This window comes from Ambystoma mexicanum, chromosome 4q (genome assembly GCF_040938575.1).
Source record: "Ambystoma mexicanum isolate Mex_15411 chromosome 4q, UKY_AmexF1_1, whole genome shotgun sequence".
Classification (NCBI taxonomy): Eukaryota; Metazoa; Chordata; class Amphibia; order Caudata; family Ambystomatidae; genus Ambystoma; species Ambystoma mexicanum.
The window spans coordinates 875,064,181-875,090,461 of record NC_090928.1 but is presented as its reverse complement, the minus strand read 5'-3'; the positions used below and the strand labels follow the sequence as shown (position 1 = coordinate 875,090,461).

Here is a 26,281-nt window from a genome sequence, read left to right as displayed (position 1 = left end):
TTTCAAAATCTAAAAGACAGTGGGCCTCATTACGACCCAGGCGGTAAGTTACCGCCTGGGTCGTACCTTTACCACCATGGCGTAAACTACGTTTACGCCATGGTGGTTGGCGGACTTACCGTCCCATTCCAAGGTGAGTGGGGCGGTAAGTCCCCATTAACCCATTTACCCTTCCCCATTCCCATTTTTGCCCCATAGGGCATAATGGGAGTGGGGAAGGCGTTAATTACGCCACCGTAAATTACGGTGGCGTAATTAACAACAAGGTCCCTTAGCGCCATGGATTTTAACACCTGCTAAAAGCAAGTGTTAAAACCTCCATGGCGCTAAGGGACCTCGGAATCAGGCGGTAAGGGTCGGCGCTGTTTACGCCGCCGTAAACCCCTTACCGCCTGGGTCCTAATGAGGCCCAGTGATCCTTAACAAAAGAGACAGTGATATGTTTCAATTTCTCTCAGCGGGTTTCGAGTGATGCTGTGCTCCTCTTCAGGAGAACAAGCATCTAACTTCAAATTAGTAACTCTAATAAAAAAAGGAAAAAAAAACGAATTAAATGTATACAAAATTGATCTTTTCAAAAAATAGTCTTCACTTTTTAAAAAAATCATTGTTTTAGAAAAACATTATTCACTAGAATCCACATGAGAGGTATGTGAAAATGTCTTGTCAAATATGCCAAAAACAAGATATTCAGCAGAAATTAATTAAAAAACACCCTAAAAGGAAGTAGGAACCCCATGAAAAAGCCAAATAATATGTAGAGGTAGCAAGAGGATTGAGATCCATAAAATCCAAAAGTCCAAAATTTTATGAAAAACACATAGCTTCTCTAATGAGGATTATAGGGAGAGGACTTTGAAATGTTGAAATGGACTATCGCTAAAAAATAAGCAAAGTCAGTCAACTCTCTCATGGTAGTTAAAAAAGTAAGTGTACAAATGTTTTAAGAAAAAAAATATGTAGGTCTCTCCAAGCATGGATGCAAGTGTGCTCTTCTAAGGCCGCATTTGCAAAATGATACCCAAACAGCAGCAAAACATGTGTTGCCCTTATAAGGGTAAAGGGATCCTGCCAAACTGTTTGAATGAGATTGTTAAAAGAGTCAAAATGAGGAATAATTTTGATAAACAATGGTACAGAGTATCACACAAAACACTTTGGAAAAATCCTCTATCTCCTAATCACAACATTAATAGGTAATGTGGTTAGTGAGAGCGTTAAACTAAAGTTTATCTTGTGCACAGTAAGATCAACATCAGGGTTTTTTTGTGTCCTCAAGGTAGACTAATAGTTTCAGCTCAGCAGAGAGGAGTTTGTCTCTTGTTACAAGATCTGCCCAGATGTGTTGGGACCCGTTTGTTTCAGAAATGGTATAAGCATTAGTAGAATGCTTTAAAATATTCAAGAGCGACCTAGCATAGTAAGAGTCAACTGTGGTTAAGATCAACATTCTAGAATGAACCTGTGAGGTAGCTAAAGAGTTTCAACACCGGTTTTATTTTTAGGAAAGATTTGTAGGTTTCAACTGTAAGACTAGGAACTTGTAAAACCAAGGCTGGACGGTATGTCCAAAAAAGGGGCTGGGATGTCTCAGCTTCAACTGCCTGGTCACTAGTAAACTTCAGGTCGCACACATGGCCTCATTGGTGAGGGCAGGTGTTGAATAGATGAAAGTGATTCATGCCTGGGAGGTCTTCCATGAGGTGTCACTGGGAAGAATTCATGGAGAGGAGTCCTGTCCGGCTCTTATATTGATCTAATACAATAATGTGACAATAATCAATAACCTGTAGTGTGATGAAATCTTTACATGTTTTTAGACCAGATGGCTAAATAAGAAGAAAGCCATTTTTCAGGTACGAGGTACAGTGTAATTAGAGATATTCATCTTATTGTTAAGCAGCAGATACTGCATCATATACTATGCCTAGAGCCCTTAAACTCTCAACAACCAAGCTGATACAAGCTGATACAATATGCTGTAATACCCTCAGAGTTGGCAACGTTGGCCACCTAAGAGGACACAACATCAACTGGCAATTCCCTCAGCAAGGTAGGCCAAGCACTCCTGCTCCAAAAGGGCCACGTGATTCCGTCCATGCACTTTTTCCCGAATTTCAATACCTTGATGTTCAGGCTAATCAGAAGAAAAGTATCCAACAGGCCTTTGTCCAAGCATCTGATAGAATCAAAATCTCACATGATTGGATCCTGGACTCAGGAACATTCTCTTCTCCCCTGTGATGAATAATTCCTTCATTCAAATTCCAATGGTTGTGCAGATCTGATGAACGGCCTCTTGTGGCAGAAGCAAATCCAGAAAGGATGAAAATCTCTTGTTGAGTCTGTAACCAATTGGTTCTGTATTCCCTGAATAGGCTTTACTATGCCCCTTGATTCTTCTTATCCCAGGAACATTTTATTGAAGTTGAGGAGCGGGATCTTTACCTGTGTCCCTTCTTGAAAAAATGAAAAATATCGTTATGTTTATAATTGTGTTGTGTGCTGATAACACAAAGCTACTAAATAGCTCAACAGAGAGAGATTGATGTATCTTTCAGAAGTCACACAAAAAGATCAAGGGGTCAATTTAAAACTACTACTTCATGCAGACAAAACAATCTTTAACAAAGTAGCTATTGTGAGAACAAGTGCACCTTTAATAGGTTCTTAAAAGCTAATATATTACACTGTGATAGGAGTTTAATTGGTAGGTTGTAATGTTTTGGTAATTCTAATGTAGCGTCTCACACAGGAGACATCTGGCCCAATCAAATGGCAAAATTGAGTTTCAGGCTGAGACAGCCTCAGGGCCTCCAAGACTAAGAGGGGCAATCTACAAACTGCCGTTGGTCAGATTGCGTGTTTCCTAACTTGATGAACATAGCATGGTTGCTGGGATAATTGCAATAACATTCCAACACATTTGCACACCAGAGTGATGCGCCAATACCACATCACCTTCTCCCTCATTTCTTAGATGGGTAACACAATCTCACAACAACTGCCCTCTCCATGTCCCACACCTGTCCATCTTGCACTTGTGCAGTATTCTTTCAAGCATGCACATCCTTCTGTTTGTTTGAATATTTCACAATCCCTTTCCTGACATGACCTGGCAAGCTTATTGTAACAAGATCTCTGACCTTCACCCTCATATTCCCTACCTACACAATTCCTCATCAAACCTGGCTTTGGCCTTGCACAATTGTCAGATCATTATTATTTTCACTTGCTCAACATTATCTCCATAGGGCCAGCCCTCCGAAGCCAGCAACCTACAATTAGTTTGCATTTCCATAGACGCTTGAACAGGGACACTAGAGTGGTAGCGAAGCTATGCAATATTGGAAGACTCTCTCAATTGCTGCATCGACCCATTCTATTCTAAAGAATTTTTATATAGCGCCAACACAACTGCAGGCCTCAGGGTGCTCACATGACAAAAGACAACCAGAAACAGAAAAAGGAGGTGTGGAGCAGTGGGAGGGAGTAAAGAGAGTGAAAAATCCTAAACTCCTCCTCCATCAAACTGATATGTCTTCAGGGCTTTCTTGAATTGGGCAACTGATGTTAACTGTTTTAGAGACTGCAGAAGATCATTCCAGACCCTCGGTGCCCAAACATTAAAGCTCAGGCCTCCAAAACTATTTAAGGAGAATCTAGGCTGTATTAACAGGTCCTAATTGTTTGACCATAAGATGCGCCTATGCAGAAGCCTCATGACACGTGAACCAAAATGATCCGAGTATCATCCACGTAATTAGCAAACTTGACACCCAGACCATCTAGGAAATCAAATAAGGGTTTGAAATAAATATTATAAAGCAGAGGGGAAACACAGGAGCCCTGTGGTACACCACATCTGAGTAAAGATTGTTGTGACTGAGAGTCCCCCCTAACAACTCTAGCCTTCCTTGGCCCAAGGAAAGATCTTAATCAGTTAACTGCTAACTTAGAGCAGTTACCTTCCTTGGCCAGCCTGTCCGCCATCATATCATGATTCATCAAATCAAAGGCGACAGAAAGGTCTAGCAGCAACAGCATGGCCAGACTCCCCATATCCACGATTTTAGCCAAGCAGGATTTGGCGTACACGAGGGCAGCTTTGGTCCCATGCTTCTTCCTGAAGCCTGACTGGACCTTAACCAAAATTCCCTTCTCTTCCACAAAAGCATCGTACTGTGTACAAGCAATCATATCTATGACTTTTAACAGGAAAGGAACATTAGTTATAGATCGATAGTTGTCAGGCTCATTTGGGTCTAGACCCTCTTTCTTTAGTACTAGGGAGATCCAGGCCTCTTTTAAATGGTCAGGAACCAACCCTTCTTGACAGAAGTGGCTTATAAAGGTTGAAACAGATGGTGCAATAATAGTAAAGTAGTCCTTAAAGTATGTCGCTGGGAAAAGGTCACCCTTACAGGACGTGGGTTTCATTTGGGCCACAGTTGCTGATACTTCTTGGACTGTGACCTGCTGAAAAGCAAATACATCCATCGCCCAGTCTCCCTCGGTGCTAGTTGTCTCGGGCCCGTATCTATGGCCTGAGAGTTAATGGTTCTAGCTGGTATGCATTCCTGCTATTGATTTACTTTCTGCTTATTGATTTACTTTCTGAACAAATCCATCATATATTTTTTTGACACCATGCATCATCAGTAATTATGTAAGGCTCAGTTATCGTACCATTCTCCCCCAGATCCACACCACACCATGATGGCGTTCAGGTCTGTACATCTGAACCACTTAAGAGTGCCATTGGACTTGGTATGGTACAAGGTTGTACACACATGACTTATGCCATTTTCTTTAAGAAACTCTGTCATATTAAGGGAGGCCATTCGTTTGCAGTTATCTGATGGCAACCTAGAATGGAAGCCTTCCCTCAAAATTAAGACTCCAGGAATCTTATCATGGTGTTGGAGCTAACCTCATTTATGATGCATTTTTCTTGCCACCTGGAATATAGATACACAAGTATCAACACATATGACACATGCCCAGCCCCTAAACTCAATGGACCACAATATCACCATTGTGGCACTCGCAGAATCACGGTATCAACCATTCAACCAGATCATGCGTTGCTGACCCCAAACGATTGAATGAGGGCCTTGGTTTTTGACATTCCAAGCTGTACCTCATGGGCCAACTTTATTAATCGCTCTCTTATAGAGGTTGTGATTCTGCTACCCTCAACTAATCTTCAGTTTACCATTGACAACTCGTCCTTAACCCTTTTGAAGCATTTGTCATCAATACTCTGCCTGCTGCTTGACCACCCACTGTCCATCAGTCCTTTCACCTCGGAGTAACAGACATGATCCGCAAAATTTGTGTCTCATTCAATGGAATAGAAGGCTGTCGTCATGGCGAATGCCTCCTCAAACTCACTCTCAGCCAACTCATCACTCATACCTGGCCATGCCAGAAACCTGGCCAGGTGATTATCCTCCATGTTCAGCTTCCCCAAGATGTTTTCCATCTTAAAGGTAAGCTAATGAAGCACCTAGAGACCTTCCTCTCAACTAGTCAGCTGCTGCTGGAGCAAGGTCTGCCTGCTGCTGAGATCACTCATAGCCAGGGCTCTGCAACTGGATGAGGCAGGACTGCAGGTGCTCTCTGGCAGCCGTCCTATTTAGGAAGGGCAGAAGACGGATTTGTCTTATCCTTTGAGACCATGGAGTGGGTCAGAGAGCAACCATGGAACAAGAACTGGGCTCTGGTTTGCACCTGGAACTGGGAACTGGGAACTGCTTGTGGGCTATGCCGATCCCAAAATTTTCTGCCTGCCCCAAGGTTCTTCATGCCAAGTTCCATTGCTACTTAGTGAACTGCACTGTGAGTTGAACCCAATCAACCCACTCATCAATCCAATGAAAAATCATTGCATTAGATAACTCCCACTCTCCTGTAGCTATGCTGTGGAGCCCAAATAACAAGACTGAAAGCTATCTGTAGTGGTTCTCTCCCCCTTGGCCTGGTTTTAAGGTCAATAGAGATATTAAGACCCCACTCTTTACCTTTCAAAAAAGACATATACTTTAAACTTTAACACTGCTGCTAAGAAACTTAATTACCGGTAGACTCATGTCTTCATACCCAGTGTGCCTCCTTTTATCTAAAAGTCTGCATATTCTGTGTCTTCTTGCCGGTGTTGTTAGTGTGTTTGACAGTGTGTTTGCATTTTTTGTTTAATAAATTAAAGACATTTGTTTTCATATAAATATGATTGAACATTCATATGATTGGTATTACAGTACTATTGTTGTTTGGATAGTTCTGTGCTAGATTACATCCCTCTTGAATAGTATATCCTACCCTGGGCTCTTGCTACCTTCAAGAGGCAAAGGAGGCACACTTTTCTTGCCCTATCTATTACCTTGATACATCGGTCTTCATTGTCTGCCTTTTTTCTTATGTCACTAGCCTGCTCAAGGGTAAGCTCACAATCCAGGTGCTCCCAATATTTTTGGTCTCTGCATCTTGCTCTTTCCTTTGTGAGATTCTACATCAGTTTGGCAATGAAGAGTCATCAGTTTGGCATGAGGAGTCACAGGACACTGAACCCACATGGAGTGCCCTCTTGGTGGGAGGGTCACCAGGGCTAAAATGGAAATACAGGGGCCAGGACTGCGAAAATTACCAATCACAACAAGAACTTTCCATCCCTCCGAGTATTCTAGGTTTCCACAGGTACAGGCAGGTGTCATTCTCAGAGAAATGGTGCAGTGACTATCAACCTCCACTTGTAGGACATGAAAAATGGGTTTGCCCCATATTGCACCAGGCACGATGCTCTGAGAGGGCACTCCATGTGGGTTCTGAAGTAAAGCAGCTCAGTACACTTTAGCTGGACAAACACTTAAGCTTTATTAAGGTTCATCTTAAGTTACATCAGGATGTTACATGAGGAATACCACTGGGTCCCATCACCCAGGCAGAGACAGCATCAATTGACACTCTGCAGAACCTTAACATGCATTCACAGACCAACATTCCACATCAACAGTGAAACATTCTCTCATCTCACTACGTTTACGCCATGGTGGTTGGCGGATTTACCGCCCCATTCCAAGGTGAGTGGGGCGGTAAATCCCCATTTCCCATTTTACCCATTCCCATTTTCGCCCCATAGGGCATAATGGGAATGGGGAAAGGTGATAATTACGGCACCGTAAATTGCGGTGCCGTAATTATCGCCAAGGTCCCTTTGCGGCATGGATTTTAACGGCTGCAAAAAAGCAGCCGTTAAAAGCCATCCCGCAAAGGGAACCTTGTAATCAGGCGTTAAGGGTCGGCGCCATTTACGGAGCCGTAAAACCCTTAACGCCTGATCAGAATGAGGGCCTATATTCTATATAGCTTTTATTTACTGTGAACCCAAGCTGTGAACTTTGTATCAGCTAAAATGTATGTTTCTGCAAGGTTATGCCTGTTTTAAAAACAGGCCCCATTATACATCACTGTGACAATAGCATTAGAAAGGCGAATGGCACACCTCTGTGTACTGTGGACAATGGTCTGTGTGTATAATATGTAAAAATATGTAAAAATGCATTCCAACCTCAGGATTCTCATGGTCGCATTTTTGCAAGTTTATGTGGAAGGCGACCCTGTCCAGAGATTGATGAATGCATTGTCAGTCATTAATGGCAAGTTCAAATAAGCAGATCTCCACACACATTCTGACCTCTGATCTGAAGTGCAATTCATCCTCATGTCGAGTATGTCTGCTCGATTAAACAGCAGATTCTTAAAAGTGCCTTGGTGCTATTTTAGGCAACATGTTGTTCAAACCCTCTGAATTTTCATCCAATTCCAAACTGGAAGGCGTCTGCCTAGGTAATACATTCCTGTCCATAATCTGGGAACTGGTTTCTTTGGAAATGGGGCAGTGCACAAACCATCATTTAAGCTCTGGAAAGCTATTTGGCTGGCAGGGGTCCAAGTGATTTTCTATGGAATTCTTTTAGACATCAAGTCACTCAAGGGAAGGTCAATTGCCCCATACTCCTTGATGAGAGATCTGTAAGTGAGGCACAGGAAGGTGCTCGCCTGAGTCTGAGTGGAATGGATGTCCCAATCCTGAACCACATGTATCTTGGGCTGGAGATGGTGTTTCTTACCACCATCCACTTGGTTCCAAATAGTTCGGAGTGAGCAGCAGAGTGAGGTTGCAGACAGCGGCAGACCGGAGTCTTTCTGCTGTTTCTCCACTTTTCCCAGCATACCTGTCTACAAAGGGGCCTCCCACCCGCGGAGCGGCCGCGGAGTGAGCAGCAGAGTGAGGTTGCAGACAGCGGCAGACCGCGGTCTGAGCGTGGACTAAGGGAAAAACTATCGATATGGATACACATTCGTGTACAGGTGAGCCTGAGAGGACTACACTCGCATCGACCATTGTGAATGACCAGCCAGCTACAATGGTGGAGTCACCTCAATCAGGTACACCACCCCCTACCTATCACTTGCGGGGAGCGGAGGGTCCCGTAAAGGATCCTTCAGCCTGTGACTTTTTAGCCCTCCCCGCTGCCCGCCCACTCTCCCCGCTTCCCATGTTGGAAAAGTCTCCCCTTCACAAAACCTGTTTTCCCGTTACCCTATCCACTTCCCTTACCCTTCCACCGCCTCCCCCTCCCCTTACCTGTTCGATTCTGGAGGTGGAGACTGCAACAAATCATCGGGTGCTTAGACCTCTGAAGGAGACCTGTCCTGGAAGAGGACCTCCTCGGAAGCGTGGAGAGAAGAGCACTGCTCTCAAGCGGGTGCCGAAGCGCACTATTTCTTCTGATCAAGCCGAGCCTCCAGTGACACCTAAACCCAAGACCGCGAGACTCTTGCTGGACAATTCCTGCGACGAAGCGCCCTGCCTCACACTGGAAATGGAACAAGGCAGGCCTCCGCTTTTGATGGACTTGAGAGGCAACTCGCTAGCAGAGACTCAGCGGAGAAGAATTATTGTACCAACAATGTCGCCCCCCCGATCCGCACGTGCGCGCCGAGAGGGGGAGGAGAACCAGATTGCTAGAAATCGTACAGCTTGCGATGTATTGCCTGCTGCTGATGCGAACCGCAATAGCCCCAAGGGAGAAAAAGATCAATCTGAGACATATGTGGGACAATTTTCAAGGACGGCAGCGGTCACCGACGACGAGTTTTCAGAACACCCAAACACTAGAGGCAATGACCAAGATGCTACGTCTAAGCTGTTGGGGCCTGCAACGAAAACTTTATGTGCTGCGCAAATCCATACTGCATCAGCACCAGAAAATCAAGAGTGCAATTTAAAGGAACCCCGGCTGATGCAATCCGGGGCCAATGAAAAATCTAGAGACGCATCCAATTGTAAAACTGCACACCGAAATCCAGCGGTTTTCGATTATTCAGTGGATGGAAATACCGAGGATATTGAAACCATCACGGAATCGGGTACTGCATCTAAGACCCTGGTAAAACCGACCGTTGCTTATTTCCAAATGAAAACCCAATCGAAAAAGAAACAAGAAAAAACGGGAACGGATAACGAGAGCCTGGATATCATATCCTTAACGACGATCTGTAAACCGCACCGACATAATTATAACAAAGTGAGAAGTAGAACGACTCTAAGACCGAAAGCTCTACCAAAAAAGAAACGGGGGCCAAAAGTTGGTCCCATCAAAGGCTGCACAGTGGCAGCCATGAACGATTTTTTTAGAACGAAACTGGAGCTAAATCTAAATCAAGGTCATGAGCTGTCAGACTGTGAAATCCTTGAGAGCCTAGGTGAAGCAGAAACAAATATACTAAGATCTGAGTGCCTTACAGCAGAGGCCACGGCAAGTCCAGATCCACCGATCAGTCTATCAGCCAAAGCACAAGGAGGGTTCTTTACTCCTCTAAGATGGCACTACTCTAATAATCACAAGAAGATGACTGAATTGAGTGAATCAACGGGAAAGACCACTGAAACAAGCTCCCAAGCCTCACTGGAGGCTGAACTAAGGACAGAAAAGGAGAGAATTGAAGAAGAGATCTTGACCCAAGAGTCTAATACATATTCACATGAAACCACAATTATAGAAGGCAGCTTCACCAAAGAACCACGAGATACGGACCCAAAAAGCGCTAAGAACAAGAGACCACAGGCAGATGAGAAGCTAGCGATGGACGCCGGAGCAGTGCTGCCTCCAGCTGAGCGAGGCCTAATTGTTTCCCCAAAGGAACATGAGAACAACAGGGGAAAAACAATTCTACTACATCGCGCACGATCTGTGACGCGGAGTCTCGAGGAAACTCAACAGTCACAGTCACATTCATTAAACCTCTCGCAGCAAAGTACGGACCAATCAACATTAATGTCGTCAGTAACGATAGCAATGGCGCCATTCACAAAGATGTACGAGACTATAAATGACACGCTTCGGGACCAGATGTCTATGCTTTCCGTAATGCAATCTAAATTGCAATACTTGGAAGGCTACATTACGGGGGCCCAAAACCCTGAAATGGAAAGAAGTACGCAAAAAAAAGGACAGGTTGAAACCTGTCGCTGCGGTATTGTCTATGGATCCCATCCGCCAGTTGAGGAACCAGAGAACAAACAATCACAAAATCCCAACACAGATCAGATAGCCCCCTCTATCAGACAGGACGAAACGGCTGGGTCATTGGCACATGATGATAGAGTCACCAACACTTTCAACATCGAACAAGGCGATGAGCCACTGGACGCTATTATAGCTATTCTTGACGAAGGAGAGAATCATATGGTGACGGAAAACGAAGCAGTCACGATGGGGGCAAACCAAGAAACAGCTAATCCCTTTTCCTACATCCAGACTGGGGACAAAGTTGGGAACCCCAGTAAAGACACCACTGCAAAGCCAAAGAACTTTACATTTGGAATATTCTCGCAACAAAAATCAATTGTTAGTCAAACTTCGAAGAAGGAAGGGAATAGACCAACTACTTCTTTGATTTCTCAAATACCTCAGAAGCAGCTAAAGGTTGCCGTTAGGAAAAACGGTCTTGCAAAGAAAGCAGTGAAGAAAACAGCTACTCGAATTACTGATGAGAGCGAAAAGCGATCTAACCGTGCAAAGGAAAAAGAGCCAGTTCTTATGGTTTTGGAGCAGTTGGATGGGAGTCTTGTGACCGTGGATGAGACAGGATCCGAAAATTACCCAACAAAATCGTCAAAGAGAAAGGTACACAGAGCGATCATGGACTCTCCCAAAAATGAACCACCACACAAGGTCTTTATGTATGAAATTCCTGATTCACCAATAGAAGTAACAGTGAAAAATCAAAGACCGCAAAAAGTTGACTCCACATCCACTTCGAGTTCAAGGCCTAACATCCAGAAAGAACAAAGATCAAACGAGAGATGTAGACACGTTACAAATATATGGAAGGAAAACAAAATCTGGTCTACTCCGGCTCACACTCGAGGTCAGGCGGATAAAGGAGAGCGGAAAAAGGCTCGTAAACTTAGCCACGATAACAAAAAAAAGACCTCAGACTCTTACCTCCAATACATTACTGAGGTGAACCAGAAAAAAAAAGGAGAAAGCACATTAGAACAAGACCAAGAACGGAAAAAAGCAGCAAAACAAATCCTAACCGCCCATATGTTAAGACTGAAAAACATCAACTCAAAGCAAGAGGATATAACTATGAACAGATCAAATATTTTAAAAATTTTGACCCAAATCACAAGTCTGAAGCAGATTGAAAATAAAGACCTGTGGATAGTAGAACCAAGTACCATCGGGAGAACTGATTATTCTTACATACATCTCCACTCGGAAAATACTAAACGACACATACTGAGAGAATCCGAAAATCTACTATCTATGGGATTTGAACTATCTGACCCCAAACAGGTTCACGTAAAAAAGGATTTATTTACACGAACTGAAAGAGACAAGAGAAATATAAAGGCCACCCCGCAAATGAGCACTAGATATATCAGCAAAATGCCTCACGCACAGCCAGGTTGGATGAATCGTAGTCCACCCAATCTAAGAACTGGAGTGGATAATCAAAAAGAGAGAAAAAGACCCAAGATAATTTCACAAAAAGACGCGCACCGGGAACAAAACACTCATCGAAACAAACGACCCCTATAATCTAACGGTAATAACCGGTCTCCCAACAATGATGGTAGACTTAGTTCAAATGAAGTGGAATCTTGGACATGGCACAGAGCTGAAGCTTCAAATCGAAAAAACCACTAGCAACGATTGAGGGGAATGAAGATCTCTATGTGCTTGGGAAAGCCAAAAGTACGGAAGACACAAACTCCATCGCCACATCCACTAAGACTTGGCAGTTGGAATACGAGAGGCTTTGCACATTTAACAAGAGAAACCGACGTTAATCTAGGAAATTTTGACGCACTCTGCCTCCAGGAGACCTGGTTAACTACTAAACCCCAACTAGATGGCTACGATATAGCATTCACGTGTGCTAGAAAAGGTGAATCGGGAAGACCATCAGCAGGCCTCATTACCGCCATCAAAGCAGGATCAGGCCTGGAAATTTTTAAAATATTAAAAACTCCTTACTGGATACAAGCCTTGCTTCTTACAAGAAAACCCTACACACTGAATCAAAAGGAAAGTTTGATTCTTTTGGTCAACGTCTACTGGAACCCTCAGGTAACAACCAACGAAGATTTCATTAATGAACTTCAAAATGCTCTTGAGGAAGCACAGAAGATATGGAACGACCATAGTACCATTATAGGCGGGGATTTCAATGCCATATGTGAAGGAATTGGCAACCGTTCTACATCGCCAAACCTAAAGTCTCCCGCGCGGGAGAGAGGCATTTTTCTTGACAAGATCATGGCCGAACGAGATATGCACAACCTGCACTGGCAGCGAAATAAGGCAAATCTGGCAACTCCCTCATGGCAACGAGAAGAACAAAAAGGAACGATAGACCATATATTCGTCTCGAGAGACATCTTGCCAGAGATCTGCTCCTTTACAATAAGGCCAACAACTTTTAGTGACCACAATCTCTTGGTGACTGAAGTATGGGCCGCCAAACCCCAAACGACTCTGAAGAATCTGCCATTGGAGACAACAGAAAAAGGCAAGCGAGTCAAAATATCTGCAAAGGGTATACGGGAACTGGAAGCCCAATTTGTTGGCTCTCAAATTCCAAGATCAAAAGCGTCAAAAAGAAAAGAGTTTGACCTGGACTACACACCTCTACTAACTAGGTTTCTAATGGACCCAGTAAAAGCATCGGCGGAGAAAAAAGATCAATCTTACCCCCATGCTTATAATAAAGATCTGGTAGTGAAAAGGAAGGAACTCAGAAGACTTAAAAGATTAGCACAAAGAACTCCATCCTCAGAGAACTACGAAAAGTGGCTAAAATCGGCCCGGCACTACAGAAGCTGGCTTCAAAATCACCGTTACCAGCTGTACCTGAACGATTCTCAGCAAATGTTGTCAACCATCTGTGGCAAGAAGCCTAAAGAGTTCTGGAACTTGATCAAAGGAACACAAAAGAACACCAATGAGAGTATCCAGAACAACGTGGGTGAGGCACGCTGGATCGACCATTTTTCAAAATTATTTGCACCCATTAATGCAGTGAACGTAACTGAAATTTCTAAGAGCGACCGTCACAAAAAGACAAGCCCATGGTCTATTCCTGATGATAAAGAGTCTATCTTAGATAAACTAAAGAAATTAAACAACTCGAGGGCTCCTGGACCCGACGGGATTAGTAATCTGGAACTGAAAAAAAATCCTGAGTGCTGGGCCAACATCATGAGTGAGCTCTTCGCTAATTGTAACAGAAAAAGAGCAATACCACCAACATGGCGAAAAGCCAACATTGTGCCTATCTACAAGAGAGGTGCGACCGACGACCCGAACCAATACAGGCCCATCGCCCTCTTGGACGTAATGGGGAAAGTTTTTGCGTCCCTGGCCCTAGATGCGTTCCAAGAGTGGACGCGTTCGTCAAAAGCAATGGACCCATTCCAGAACGGTTTCATCAGAAACTCTGGAACTTCAATGAACATTCTACTCATGAGTGTCCTAAAGGGAAAGGTTCTGCAAAGTGGCAATCCAATCTATATCGTTTTTATCGACCTGGTACAAGCGTTTGACCAGGTAGATAGGGAGCGCCTATGGGTGAAATTGGAATCTAAAGGTTGTCCGGAGTCAATCCTAAACCCAATCAAGGCTCTACACCAAGGGACATCAATCCGAGTTCGTCTGAGTGCAGATGGTCGACTCTCGGAAGAAATCGAAACAGCACGAGGAGTCAAGCAGGGCTGTCCTTTGGCCCCATCGCTGTACAACTCTTATATCGCCGATTACGAAGATTCCACCCTCACGATCAGACATTTTCCCCCGACAATGGGAGGGGAGAAGATAGATCGACTACTGTACGCGGATGATATCATTCTGATGGATTTAACTCCTATAGGTCTCCAACGACAATTGGACAATATGGTAACATATATGTCGGAAAACAACTTACGCCTAAATACTGCAAAGACTAAAGTGCTCATCTTGGGCAGATCCTTAAAGTGGAATTCCAAGTTTACCTGGCATTGTGACGGAAGGAAGCTGGAAAGAGTGGAAGCCTTTAAATACCTTGGGATCACAATCAGTAACGATAAAGAGGAAAAAACTATGCTTGAAACACTCTGGGCAAAGCTAAAAAATCTCACAGCCCAAGCTAAGGCCGTGGACAAGAAACACGGCCGTTTTTCGATTGTACCTATCGTGAGATTTTACAAAGCCAAGGTTGTTCCGGCCCTAATCTATGGGATGGACGCAATGCTGCTAGCTCCGAACACCATCTGCGAGAAATTGGAAGCTTTCTTTTGGCGAAGGGTCCTTGGTTTAGCCCAATCCACTCCAATTGCACTAATAAGACGAGAGCTATGTATTTCCTCACTGTTGGCAATAAAATTGAGAGCCACCCTGATGTTATACCGTAAGGTAATAAACAATCCAGAAGCCAGAGTACTGGACCTCATACGGAAAGAACTTTCAGAGGGAAAAAATCGGACGCTTGTAAATTGGGAACAATTCAACCGGAAAATGTTGGAAGAATTGGATCTTCCTGTTGAGACACTCATACACAATCCAAATCGAGTGTCGCAAAAACTTTTAGAAGCAGACTGGATTCACACTCAAGAAGTGGCTTGGTCGTATTCCATCACAGCACAACTACCAACTGCTCCAATGAAGCTAAATGCTACGCGCGGCTACTTACTGAGGTTTCCAGACAAGAACCTAAGTCGTCTGTTTCTAAGATTCAAGCTGAACCAAATAAAAACCAACGAAATTCTGGCAATTCGCAACCAAGTACCATCGAGTTCCTGTCGCTTCTGTCAATCTATAAATGCCATAGAAAGCACAAAACACTTGCTAATGGAATGTTCCGGGCTCAAAACAAAAAGAGACAAATACCTTGCAGATCCACTGAAAAACCACCTCACCCTCGACGAGGAAAACCTCTGGACACTCCTGACGAACGGGAATAATATCAGATGTGTCATAGGAGTAACACTCTTCCTTAAATCCTTGAAGCTCGAGCAGGAGGAATTTCCTCAAGCCTAAGCTTATTAAAAGGAATCTGGACGCTTGATGTATGATGTATGAAGACTACTCATGCCATATTTTTGTAAAAATTGTAACACAATTAAAACAAAAATAAAAAAAAAAAAAAAAAAAATAGTTCACAGTACCCTGTGCTGTGTGGCACTTTGGAGCTTGATAATCAAGCCAGAAATCTGCATGGCTTGGAGTGTCTGATTCAGATTAAATAGATGGTGTTCCTATGTGTGGCTGCAAAAAGCCATATCATCTTAATAGGCAATGCTGGTGTTCTCTAGGTCAATTAGGGCCTGGTTTAACATCCTTTGAAAGGTGGCAGGGGCATTATTTTAACCCAAAAGGTATAACAGTGAACTGATAGTGACCTTCTTGTGTGGAAAATTCTGACCTCTCCGTTGCTTTGCCAGTCAGGCAAACTTGCCAGTATCTGGCAGTGAGGTCAAAGGTTACTCATGCACTTGGCAGTGCCTAATTTGTCAATAGATTAATCAGCACATTGTATGGGTGTACATCTTGGTTGCTCACAGAATTGAGCACCCTGTAGCCCTCACAAAAGTGGGTGTAATGTTTCATATTGCTGGACTTTTTAGGAATCTGCACCACAGGGCAATCCCAAGGGCCATGGGAAGTCTCAATTGCTCAGTAGTTCACAATCTTAGAAACACTACCTTACTGTCTCCTTTGTCTATGTCATTGACACACACGTTTTTGAGACCTGCGTTCAGTGACAACAGACCTGCAAACGGGCCCATCAGCTGCTGGTAATATTGCAATTGCTGTTTTCTAAGGCCAGAGGAGATGTGCACCTCCTCTATGGAACCACCTCTGGTTTCGGTGTCAAGCAAGCCTGGGAGGGGACCTGTTTTCTCTTCAAACTCACAGCTAGTCACCAGAGTCAACCATAAGTAATCCCGGCTGTCTGATATGAAAGACTGTAAGTGTCTGCCTGGGATCCTTGGTATAAATTAGGTAGCTAAGCTAACTGATCTTTTCCAGAATAACGTAGGATTCAATCCACTTATCCTGAAATGCACTAGGCTTGACAGGTTACATAATCCAGACCATATGTCCTGTAGTGTATTCTTTCATGGTATCCTTCTGGTCTTGCCAGAATTTTATCAACTTCAGCCTACCCTTCAGATTTCCAGTAGACTGTCCATGTATCACGCAATTCTGGATCATAACCCTATTACATAATCCAAGATATTGTGGGAAGGACTTTGGGGGTTACTCTCCCATTTTCATGATGAATTGTACTTTGTTCTGTGGCACCTCGTTGCAGGTGAAAAGCAGGAAAGGCATGAGAATATTGATAATCTTGTCAGGTGCTCTTCTAAGCCACTATCATGCCTATTCGGGTCTTGTTAACTCTCTCAGCACACCCATTGGTTTGGGGACGAAAAGCTGTAGAAAATGTATGAGTATTTCCACTCATGATGGGTCATGCAGATATGATGTTGGAGCTCTTGTCAGAAATTACCTCTTTAGGGAGCCAAAAATGAAGGAATACTCCTCAAAGGGATTGCTCCTTGGTCTAGCATTACCAAAATGTAGCAATTCCCTGTGGTGGTTTGGGGCTCCAAAGTAACCCACAATGCCATTATCTATTCTGTCGAAAGACTGCATAAACACTGATAATGTAATTAAGGGGACCCTGAATACGAAGTCTGACCCCCTGTCAAAAATTGCTTCTTCAGGAAGGCTCCAAATGAAAGAATATGCCTATCAGAGGCTTTTCCACATGGGTGCTCTGATACGCCTCAAGGGTACTGCTTCAGCGTACCATGGAATGTCCACTAATTCCAAAATCTACCAGTTCCCTGAGTTAATTTGGGGATCCGAAGGATGATAATGTCTATTCCTATTCAATCAAAAGGATGTCCCACCAATAGTAGTGGAATTAAGGGTGCCTTTGCTGCCCCACCTGACTTCCAAGAAGCATGGCAACTATGACAGTAGGTCACAAATTCTTTGATTTGTACGCCTGTTTGCGGTCAGTAAAATGAGCAGACAATCAGGTTTTTTTATGTCATGCTTTATGCAGGAGTCCAGTCTCTAGTTGTGCGATGAGTATCATGCCCATGATCAGTGCTGTCTTGCTTCCAAGATGAGCGTGTTGACCCTGAGCTTTCCTCCCGGCCACCTATCCACCTATCCACCTATCAGCTGATTTAGTCTCTGCCAAAAGAATGTTGTGAGTCAAGTCAAGTAGGATCCACCTATGGCATTAGGAAACAACCAATCTCTGGTCATCCCCTGTGTTAAAATTCTTGGTCTTACCATACATGTGGCCGCACTAACAGTACAGCTTGAATAACCCAATGTCTTTCCCCTGAGCCTGTTCCTCTGCATGATTTCACATGCTGGGGTGAGGCAGTCTCTCTGCACCTTGCAAAGTTCACCATGACTTCCTTCAGCTGAGCACAATCCACTCAGATCTGGTAAGTTCCTAAGGTCTTCAGAAACGCTGTCCTCCATCTCAGGTTCCTGTTCTAATCCTTAAAGCAAACCTCATATCACTCAATTCTGTTCCACCACAGTAGGCACATTTGTGTTCACTGGGCCCTCTATCGCAGAAGCCGGTGCCCAAATGGACTTGGCCTCTGAACTAGGCACTACAAGAGTCTCTGGCACTGCCATCAGGACGATCCTCAGGGTCTATGGTGTCAAGTACAGCTTCTCTGTATGATTATTGTGCAATCATTCTAGTGGCCACTGCCATCATCACAAGAGCAGGAAGCATATTACCTAACTGACATGCTACAAGAATGCACAGTGAGGTTTCTCCCTGCCAGTTAAATTCTGTCATTGCCACGGGGCATGAGGTAAGGCCATCAAACTCGCTAACCAGCCTGAGCCCTGGATGATATTGCCTTCTTTTATCCACTGCTGTTTGACAGCTGTGACACTGGCAGCACTGTCACATAGTGTGGGCTTGTCCCCATTAATGATGGTATGCTCCAAAAAGACCTGAGTGTTTGCGGGAATTGGGGACTCCTCTGTGGACCCAGTACTTTTCCTTCTTAGTCACTGGGTAGCATTCATCAACTCCCTGGCATAGTGGGAATGCATTGTCTAGGATGCCCAAACCTACTATGGTCTCCTACAGAGCCTATTTGGGTACCTCCATAGAAGCTGGATCTCTCGTCCTATGTGTCATGTTCCTGCACAGAAAACATATTTCTCCACTGATAGAGGTACCATCAACCTTCTTTTATGTGGGTGCTGACAAGCCATGTGGCTGAAATTGCACAGATTGCTGGGGGCCTCTCTCAATAGAATGATAGAAAACTTTTTCCTAACCCTGCTTTTCTTTATTTTACAAGACACCTTTGCATCTGCTTTGGGTGTGTTCGCCTGAGACTTTTTCCAGACTCAAGTATTCACATACATGTTAGTAGACTAGCAAGATCCCTGGTGTCTGTTATATTCTTGTCCACCAGATTCTGGTTTAACTCTTCCTCACATGTCTTTAGTATATGCTCATATGCAATCAAATGAAACAGTCCCTCAATCAAGTTAATTAGATTACCAGTCTCCTACCCACTCAGATATTACAAGGAAAGATGTGCAAATGATTCAAAAGATGATCTGACCCTTCTGGAGATTTTTCTCAAACTCCTAAGGTGTTGCTCTGAAATTGGAATTAGAGAAAGAAAGGGTTTGCTCTCAAACTGCGCACACACATAGAATAATAAGCAATTGCAAATTAAATGAGTGGTTTTAATCAGAATTGGTGCAGCCTGACACGTGTTTCGAGCTTCCCGCTCTTCTACTGAGGCTTAATCTTGGCTAGTGTGTATTTTGAATACAAACCAGTTCCCCACATAGCAGTGAAAGTACTGCAAGATAATAATTTACTGAAAATTCATTCGTGCAACTGCAAAATAATGGGAGCCCACGCCTAACTTTGTCAGATTACTCAACTTCTACCTTTGTATTCAAAATACACACTAGCCAAGATTAAGCCTCAGTAGAAGAGCGGGAAGCTCGAAACACGTGTCAGGCTGCACCAATTCTGATTAAAACCACTCATTTAATTTGCAATTGCTTATTATTCTATGTGTGTGCGCAGTTTGAGAGCAAACCCTTTCTTTCTCTAATTCCAATTTCCAGTGGGAATTTGGCAGGCTCCTACTCAAGCTCTCAGCCGCAGCCCTATCACAGCCACATAAGTTACCGTTCTATGCGCTGTATCCTGCTGGCCTTTTCTGCCACTTGCTCTGAAATTGTGCAGAACCTCCTGAGAATGCTGTGCTTTTTTTTGGAAAATGGACCTGCCCTCAGGAGACAACTGAATGATGGAACCAGTGCTCTTCTCTCGATCAGTGACACATTGGGGCCGCACCCCACAATCCTTCATCCACCTCCTGAAACTTCAAATCAATCAGATAGCTCTTTTCACACCTCATGCAGCTGGACTAAGTGCTTGGGAATGTGTTGCCTAGGCTTCCCTTGAGTGTCACGAATGGAAGCACTTCCCTCCCCCTCAGAAGACTGCCTATAGTTTTCCCTTTTCTCTTTGGGCTCTAGCTTGCACAGTTCTAGCATTACCAGATCTCACTGCTTCTCTTTTGCTAGGACTGCTAAACCCCTCTGCTTCTTTTTGACTAAGGCCACATTCCATAACTTTAGAACACGCTCCCTCACAGCCACTTCCACCTCATATACCCTGGGACCTGGCTGAAGATTGGGACCTAACTGAAGCTCCGGACTTCACTGATCAGGATCTTTGAAATACTACATTACCTGCCCTTTGAAAGAAATATGGGGAGCAATTATCGCTATCACTACCCCAACCCCCTACTAAACCCACTCACTAGAATAAGTACTTTACTTAGTGGCTCAAGATCATTACTCACTCTCTGGGTCTCCTCTGCCAGTATTCCTTCTTCAAAATGCATAAAGGCTTTTTCTGCATTTCAGGTGTGCTTACCATATCTCGATGGGGGAGTCTTCTTTCTTTAGATAGCTATCAAAGGGCACTGGACTTTACACCCTTCAGTGAGTCCATGTTCAGTTCCATTGTGCAAAAATCAAATAATACCTGTCAGACCGTTGTTCTTTAAAGTTGCCAGCACAGTGTTTTATTTTGGCTCACTAAGCAGTAGGCATAGGGCCTCATTAGAAGGTTGCAGGTATAACAATATTACCTGTACTCTGGCTGGCAAAATTACCGCTGGTAAAGTATGTTAATCCCCATTTCATGGAGTCCGGAAGGGGGGATTTGTTCGTATTATCAGCACCGCTAATACCGGCTATTTTTGGAGGTAGGATGGCAGAATTACCCCCAGTTGTTAGCTGGAGGTAATTCCAGCCACCCGGCAGGCAACCTTGTACTTTGCCAGTACAGTAACGTGCCGCTAAATGGAATTACCGGCACAATATAACCACACCGGCAGTTTTAATGAGGCCCCATAGTCTGCAGCACTGCCACCCAGTTTGATGAAATGACTACTGCTCTGATGGAGTACAGGGATGAGTAGTGAATACAACTCCTTATGAGCCCACACTACTGCTAACCCAGCAGTAATCCCAGTCACAAAGTGAAACAAACACAGCACGACAGGTATACTCCCTTTGCACCCTATGGTAGCAAAGGCCGAGGGCAGACTATAATCCTGTGAGATGTGATCTGATACAGTGGCAAAGCAAACATCAATAGTACTGTGGTACCAGGGTTCCATAAAAATAGGATATTTAATTGAACTAACGAAAATGCCCAAAATAACAAAAACACTAAGGGTCCACCCCTGTAAGGGAAAACTCAGAGAAGGCAGACTTTAGAGCAGGGTAACTCTGGCTTTGTAGACAGGGGTGATCAAGCAAAGATTTGTCATCTATCTGTAGGACTTTGGTGTACACCGTACCCCTATAAGTGTAAGGTGAATCCGTCCTCAAGATTTATCCAGAAATTAATCAACTAAGATGAGCATCTCTCCACCCCTTATGTGGCAAAATATCACAGTGGATTGATTCATACTAACCCCATTGTTAATGACCCAATCCATGCAACTGTAATTTGCCTTCTGATGTCATACACATAGAGCTGTGTCAACGGAAAGTGGAGAGGGGAACAGGAACATTTTGGGAGCCCTAGCAAAATCCACAGAGGTGGCAACCCTGATGGACTGAAGCACTCTCATCTGCTACTCCAGTAATCAGCACCTTGTGAGAGGTGGCCTTTGAAGCAACAGTTATCAGCTGAACCCCCAGGGTGTGTTCTGGCTCTCTGAAGGATGTGACGAGCTGTCCCAAGGAGATCAAATGGAAGGTTTCCTGGGTGGAATCCACATGGTTGTTTTGGGTAGAGCCAGCCCAGATACCTTAATACACATCAGACCCTGTAATGAGCAGGTCTACCACCTCCCACCACATTGACGATACAGTGACATCCATTGTTTGTGGATGTATAATTGTGTAATTGCAGTAGCCACCACGTCAAAAACAGACATGGATTATATTTAGTGGGGGCAGTTATTTCCTAACTGCCACCAGACTTCGTGGGCACACAATTATGATATTTTAAACCCAGGTGCTTACAGTAAAAACACAACTCCTGAATATTGGGACTTTGGGTTCCAGCAGCTGTGTTCAGGATTGCTCATTTGACCTTTGAACCTGCCCTATTGCCACTACCAGTCATCTTCTGGGGGATGTCAGTAGACTGCCCCACAAAGGTACACATGTGCACTATGCTTTTTGGCATGGAGCATTGTGAAAGGGGGGTTCTGATTAGCAGAGCTTACTTTCAGAAGTAGAATGTTCAGCATCATTTTATGCTTAGTTAAATTCCAGATAGCAATTCAAGTGTTTTGGTGGAACCCTGTTTACAAGCAAAGTCACAGAAATGGAGACTTGGTCTGCAAATGAAAGTTTGTGGAAGCGTATTTAAAAAAGATTTTCATAGAATCAAAAAGTGTGCAGGGTATATTTGTTGCTGAGAGTAATAATAATTAATCATAATAATTTAGCATATATGTAGCGCTACAAACCATTAGGTATCTGAGCGCTGCTTATTATTACCCACAGTGTGTGATGCTCATGTATCAACCTTAGAAGGATGAAAGGTTGAGTTTGGCCCGACCAGGATTTGAACATGCGTCAGCAGGCTCTGCACAGATGTCAAAGCAAGCGCTCTACTCGATGTGCTATCGGATTAATAAGAATGTACTAATTAATTTACTGGGTTTTCACAGGAGCAAATTATATCTGGGTTTGTGAGTGCAGTGAACAACCTAGGTCAGATATGTGCAGGGATTAATCCCTGTACCAGTCAAACTGCTTGACCTGTGAACAACATAGTTTGTGTAAACAAATTCTACTTATTAACATGGTATAGGTAAGGAGGTTAGTTTTGTCCCTTGAGTCCCAAGAAAATACTGGGATGTCATGCTTGCATGTCAGGGAGGGTTTTATTTCGACTGGGAACACTGCATGCGCACATGGTAACCACTGTTTCCAATTGATATTAAACACTCGCCGACATGCGCACATGGCAGGGAGGGTTTCATTTTGTACAATGGATGCCTCAGAGTCGGTCTGCTTTATACTGATGCATAATGCAGGTGGACCCCAAAGGGATCTCAAGCATTTGTGCCACATGCCGGCAAAAATACTGGAGCATTTGTATGATGTAGAGGAAGGAGGTGGCTGATATGCTAGTTACATTCCGCCCCTCTTCTCTGCCATACAAATGCTTGAAAATGAGTCCTGGCGTGAATGCAAGGCGTTATAGCTTACTCAAGGTCTTTTGTTTGTGGCCCCGGATAGAAGCCCGGGTACTACACTTCTGTATAAGTGCTTTACAAATAAACCATTACAATTGCAACCAAAATGGCTAGCTATCCCTGAGTCTCGTCAGTCCCGACATTAGTGTAGCCCCAGATCTTTTCCAGACCTAGCAACACCATTGCCTTTTACTTATAGCTTGCAACGTTCCACTTATCTCAATAGTGCTCCCCAGTCTCCTCTGGTCCCCTGACCTTCTTAGCTCTTGCTATTGTGCTCTGCCAATGTTCAATACTCTGGTTTCTAGGGCTCTTGTAACCCTCTAGGATGTTTGGTTCTGTGGGTTGGACTGACCCATACATGGTTTTACTCCACTGGCTCTTCTTTTCCTTTTCAGGTTTTGTTTTGCTCGCCTCCCTCCACACTGGTTAATCCTGGTATCTTCACTATCTTCAGGTGTGCTCCAGCTGGGTGGCATTTCTGAGGTGCCGTTCCTTGCTCTCCTCAGTGTCTTAGTCAAGTAAGCGCTGGGCTTCCTTAGTCTGCCCGCTTCTGTGCCTTCGTCAGTTCTCGCTCCAGGAACAGAGGATTTGTTCCTCTATTGCTCTATGGTCTCTGCAATTGTGGGGTTCAGACCCACCAGTGCTGCAGCATAGTCGTGCCAACAGGCACCAGAGGGTCCCTTCCATCACTGCCTATGTGATTTTGCACTTCTCGCTCCCCGCATCTCTCTTCCGCATCGGGGTCTCGCAGTACCACTGCTAGCACTGCAGGGCAGCATGGGTCTGCCCCTCCAGGATGTGGTGTCATCAGAAGATCGCCTCTGCGTAAGATTTCTCACCCCCATTCTTGATTGATCATTCCTTTATTCTCACTGCAGTACTTCCAGGGGGCGTGTTGCTTCTCAACCAGCTGTTGTGTTTTGGGGAAGGTCAGCATTACCATGAGCCAACGGTATGGAAGCAATGCCAGTATGTTTTCAGTGTTTATCGATGGCTGTAACATCAGTCTCTTCTACTCCCATATAGGCAGACAAGGTATTTCTTATAGGGAGTTCCTGATAGGAATATGAGCCCTTGTCCCCGTGAAGGGGAGTCCCTCCCAGTGAGGCCCTGCTTTCCCAAACCCCTAAGGAGGGTTTTGCTTAGCAGACTCATCTCCGTAACATCGAATTGGGTACATAGTACATACAAAAGAGTGATGGCAGGGGCACAACTCTGGGTCCCAGTTGCAATCAGCTCCAAGGTCCAGTGATGTGAATCTTCTCTGCGTGAACTTATGTATGTATTATCTATGTATGTATCCATGTATCAACAATACCTGCATGACAACTAAAATTCCTTCTTCCCTAAGCACTACACTATTGTATGAAATTCCAAGCCCAGGGCTAACACACTCCTGTTGTAAAGCGCCCCCCTGCTCGCCAGCTTGGTTCACAATAAAAGCAATAAAATAAAAAAATAGAAATCACTGGGCTCAAAGATCAATTTATTGTTAACACTTGGTTTATATGTTGCTTTTAAATTCGATCCAGTTGAAAATGCAGTGCTCCCCTAATGCATAAAATGCTGTGCCCGATGCTGGTACATTCCCGTTGTAAAGCGCTCTTCTGCAATTGCACAAGGGTCGCGCTAAAAGTAATACAAAAAAATGAATTCATAGTATTTATAAAGCAGAAACCCACTGGAAAGCAATGAAGCAATGTACTCGGGGACAGCCCCATGAGGTTGAAAGTAGGTTGACGGTTAGTAGTGGCTGTCTGAATGGGGACGGGGAAGCAGGGAGTTAAGGGTTCTCCAAAGTGGGAGATGTAGAGGTAAGTGGAGCAATTAGGGATTTGCCAAATGTTCTTTGAAGGATAGGGTCTTCAGGTAATTCCTGAAGTGTCCGATGGAGGGACTAGTCTTTCATCACAAAGAGAACGATTGTATTCACGTTTGTACAGTCTTTTCTATTTTGTATTTTCAATATTTCAGGGGTTTGGGATGGAATTTAATGAGAAGACACAGGCCGCTATGCATCAAACTCCTTTAGCATCCTAGAGGTGCATGAAGAAAAATCAATGTTCTCTATTCATTGTGTCTTTTTACTTCTTCCTTCTTACTATTAATACTGTATGTACATTTTGCATGTCAGTGTTTATTAAAGGCTTTTGCTGCAAATTCTCTAAAAACATTTACTTAACAATATGCATGGGAGTGCATTCTAAGGCTAACCAAACCTGAAATGGCGTGTTGCTTTGTTCTTGCTGTAATGACTCTTTAATTGAGCACCACTTTATTCAAGGAGATTTTACAATACACCTTCAAACAAGATTCAAACAATTATTTATTTGAAGTCATTTTTACAGACGTAAGAAACCTCTGTATAATGGTCTTGCAATATACCAATGCCACACCTACCATCTGGAACTAGATACAATCCAATTTGTAAGGTGATTCCCCACCCATAGCACACAAAATATGCTTAAACTCTGTTGACAAACCCAAGCAACCAATGAAATATGAACAAAATAATAAAGTCTGCATAGCTTTATCTTTCTAACAAACTAGAATACACAATGCATGAGTAATTGGAATCAATTAGTCACAATAAACACCGAGATTGAATTCAACTAGTGGATATTTAGTCAGAATAGGCAGAATAATACATTTAAGTGCATTCATTCAACCCATCCCTTACTGTACCACTGTCTGTCATGACATTTTCTACTGAGCATCATCAATCCGCAACTCTTGGGGGCAAGAGCGTGCAGTTCTCATACCCATTCATACAGTTACACCTGACCTTGACTGACTCTCACATGTGCACCTAGAAGCCACAAACTCACATTCACACACTTCATTCTCCATTCACTGACTGTGGACCTCGAACATACAAACACAATGCATTCTCATTCATTCACAGACATATGTGCTGGCACACGCTCACTCACACCCATACACACACTTCACATGCAC

At 43.8% G+C, this 26,281-nt stretch overlaps 1 long non-coding RNA gene across 1 annotated transcript in view; it reads right to left on the bottom strand.

The window, feature by feature from the left end:
- Positions 1 to 321: 321 nt before the first annotated feature.
- Positions 322 to 26,281, bottom strand: part of LOC138467117 (uncharacterized) — a 76,168-nt gene continuing 50,208 nt past the window's right edge. Inside the window, exon 5 of the long non-coding RNA XR_011268049.1 lies at positions 322 to 2,459. This is a non-coding gene — a long non-coding RNA (uncharacterized lncRNA). The remainder of the gene's footprint in view (positions 2,460 to 26,281) is intronic.